Source organism: Entelurus aequoreus, linkage group LG05 (assembly GCF_033978785.1).
Source record: "Entelurus aequoreus isolate RoL-2023_Sb linkage group LG05, RoL_Eaeq_v1.1, whole genome shotgun sequence".
NCBI lineage: Eukaryota > Metazoa > Chordata > Actinopteri > Syngnathiformes > Syngnathidae > Entelurus > Entelurus aequoreus.
Window position 1 is genome coordinate 13,902,016 of NC_084735.1, and position 4,188 is coordinate 13,906,203.

Genomic DNA, 4,188 nt, shown 5'->3' on the forward strand with positions numbered 1-4,188 from the left:
AGACTAACTGACATTTTTCTCTGTACGTGTAGTGTCACAAAATGTCCAGGAGAGGGCGACTCCCGTCCGTTTTAGAGACTTGCCCACACCGAATCTAATCCGACAGATCTTTTGAACATATCAACGCTATTATTTATCCTTTTTAAGCATGTCTGACAAATGTAACTTGTTACAAACAATTTACGACACTGCTTCTAGGTTACTTTCTGTAAGACGGCAACAGATTAATGCATAAAAAAGAAATATGTCCAATTTGTTCCCAGAGGAAGATAGGCGGTGATTTTACAGGAAGTGACCTAGCGGAAGTGACATCAAACAGGTGTTTAGCGTCATAGACATGTTTTTTTTTTTCAAGTTTAAAGTCAACCTTTATTGCAAAGCTTTACACGCCTGATTGGTGTCATAAAGGATGGACAATCAACTGTAAAAGAACCCATAGAGTCTTGCAAACCGTCATAGACATGTTCTAAGGGTACGCAGCATGGAGCGCTACTGCCTACTGGCGCTGACGAGACGCGGGGCCGCCATCTTGGAGTGGTGATCCGCTCCAGTCAGTGCAATTCATTTGGCAGGAGCAATGAACTGTCAGCGCATTTAGTTCATTTTACCTCACTGAATACCAATGGTTTTCACGTGTAGCTATGATAAATGACCCATGTTTTATTATTCATAGTTTGCTTAACAGTAATAGAATATTCTTATTTGCTATAAGTGACCAGACGTCTGAGATCAAAACTGGGAATCCCAGAGAAGGGGGAACAAAAACGGTTAGCGAATTAGCGGTGAACATGGCCAACTTTGCAGGTGAGTTGTCGTCTTTCTCCTGTGATCATTTCCCCTGCAAGACAGGTGCGACCAACAGGTGTTGTGCCAAAAATGTGTTAAAGCTGCACTGCTGGGACTGATTATGTAATAATCGGACACAGACCTTGACGCCTCTCTCTTTTCTTTATTTTTTAGTGACTTGTACACAATATTTTCTTTATTTTTAGTGACTTGTACACCATATTTTCTTTATTTTTTTAGTGTCTTATACACCATATCTTGTTTATTTTTAGTGACTTTTACAGCATATTTTCTTTATTTTTAGTGACTTTTACACTATATTTTTTTAGTGTCTTATACACCATATTTTGTTTATTTTTAGTGACTTTTACACCATATTTTCTTTATTTTTTTAGTGACTTTTACACCATATTTTCTTTATTTTTTGTATGACTTGTACACCATAATTTCTTTATTTTTTTAGTGACTTGTACAGCATATTTTCTTTATTTTTTGGTGACTTGTACACAATATTTTCTTTATTTTTTAGTGACTTGTACACAATATTTTCTTTATTTTTAGTGACTTTTACGCCATAATTTCTCTATTTTTTTAGTGTCTTATACACCATATTTTGTTTATTTTTAGTGATTTTACACCATATTTTCGTTTATTTTTTTAGTGACTTTTACACCATATTTTCTTTATTTTTTTAGTGACTTTTACACCATATTTTCTTTATTTTTTGTGTGACTTGTACACCATATTTTCTTTATTTTTTAGTGACTTGTACAGCATATTTTCTTTATTTTTTAGTGACTTTTACAGCATATTTTCTTTATTTTTTGGTGACTTGTACACAATATTTTCTTTATTTTTTAGTGACTTGTGCACAATATTTTCTTTATTTTTAGTGACTTTTACACCATATTTTCTTGATTTTTTAGTGACTTATACACCATATTTAGTTTATTTTTAGTGACTTTTACACCATATTTTCGTTTATTTTTTAGTGACTTTTACACCATATTTTCTTTATTTTTTAGTGAGTTTTACACCATATTTTCTTTATTTTTTGTGTGACTTGTACTCAATATTTTCTTTATTTTTAGTGACTTGTACAGCATGTTTTTTTTGTTTTTTTAGTGACTTTTACAGCATATTTTCTTTATTTTTTGGTGACTTGTACACAATATGTTCTTTATTTTTTAGTGACTTGTACACAATATTTTCTTTATTTTTAGTGACTTTTACAGCATATTTTCTTTATTTTTTAGTGACTTATACACCCTATTTTGTTTATTTTTAATGACTTTTACACCATATTTTAGTTAATTTTTTTATTGGAACGATGTGTGTTGGAATTATTTACACCTTTTATAGTGTCCGAAACATGAAAGAGTTGGTAAAGGACTGTAGTTTGATCGGTATGTGCTAAAAACCTATTTCCTGTGTAAAAAAAAAAAAAAAAAAGCTAAATGCAATATTAACTGGTATTCCAAAAAGACGGTTAAAAAAAACAGGTGAAAAGTGATAGGTAAAAGTTGCAATGTTGACTCTAATGACACAAACATTGTGTGTATATATGTATGTATGAATGTATGTACATATCTAAGTACTGTATGTATATATTGTATGTATGAATGTATGTACATATCTAAGTATTGTATGTATATATTCAAATTAATTTGTGTTTGTTTGCACAGTTACACACACATTTCTCTCCAGAAAAGACAGCCGTAGTCTTCATCTTCTTCATCAAAGTGCTGCCACTCGCAATTTTCTTTGGCCCCATGATGGTTTTGTACTTAATAATTTAAAAAAAGTGCAAAAACTTACTGGGATTCTTTAACCACTTTTTTTTAGGAGCAAGGCTTGAGTGTACAAAAACCAAGACCATTTTTGGGGCACTTTTTGCAAACATTCGATAGGTCGCAGTACGAAATGCAAAGGTGTTGCTCAAGCCTTTGTTGTTGTTGTTGTTGTTGTTGTTGTTGTTGTGAGACAGAAGCAGTTGCTTGCTTGATTCCAAAGCAAATGTTGGATTCCTGTTGTGTCCAACATTCCACAACAACTTTCAACTTGTAACTTTTGACGTGTGCTCTCTCGTCCACTTCCTGTCTCCCTTCTGCAGCAAGGTTCAGATTCCAGCTGCCCCCCCCCCCCCCCCCCCCCCCCCCTTCTCTGCCTCCTCTTCCTCATCCTTCCTCTGGCGGAGTGGAAAGTTAGCAGAATCAAACTGCGGCTCTTCCTCCTCTTCCTCCTCCTCATCATCATCGTCACAGTAAGTTTATATCTTTTCTTGCTCTCTTTCTGTCGCCTCATACATTCCTACAAGTAATCACTGTACTTACATGAGTATGAACTTACATGAGTATGTACTTACATGAGTATGCACTTACATGAGTCTGCACTTACATGAGTATGTACCAACATGAGTATGTACCAACATGAGTATGCACTTACATGAGTATGCACTTACATGTGTATGCACTTACATGAGTATTTACCTACATGAGTATTTACTAACAAGAGTATGCACTTACATGAGTATGCACTTACATGAGTATTTACCTACATGAGTATTTACTAACATGAGTATGCACTTACATGAGTATTTACCTACATGAGTATTTACTAACATGAGTATGCACTTACATGAGTATGCACTTACATGAGTATTTACCTACATGAGTATTCACTAACATGAGTATGCACTTACATGAGTATGCACTTACATGAGTATGTACAGTACGTACCAACATGAGTACGTACCAACATGAGTACGCACTTACATGAGTATGCACTTACATGAGTATGTATCAACATGAGTATGTACTTACATGAGTATGCACTTACATGAGTATGTACCAACATGAATATGTACTAGCATGAGTATGCACTTACATGAGTATGTACATTATGTACCAACATGAGTATGTACCAACATGAGTCTGCACATACATGAGTATGCACTTACATGAGTATGCACTTACATGAGTATGTATGTACCAACATGAGTACGTACCAACAATGTATCAACATGAGTATTTACTAGCATGAGTATGCACTCACATGAGTATGCACTCACATGAGTATGCACTTACATGAGTATTTACTAACATGAGTATGCACTTACATGAGTATGCACTTACATGAGTATTTACCTACATGAGTATGTACTAGCATGAGTATGCACTTACATGAGTATGCACTTACATGAGTATGTACTTACATGAGTATGCACTTACATGAGTATGTACCAACATGAGTATGTACCAACATGAGTATGTACCAACATGAGTATGTACTAGCATGAGTATGCACTTACATGAGTATTTACCTACATGAGTATTTACGAGTATGCACTTACATGAGTATGCACTTACATGAATATGTACAGTATGTACCAACATGAGTATG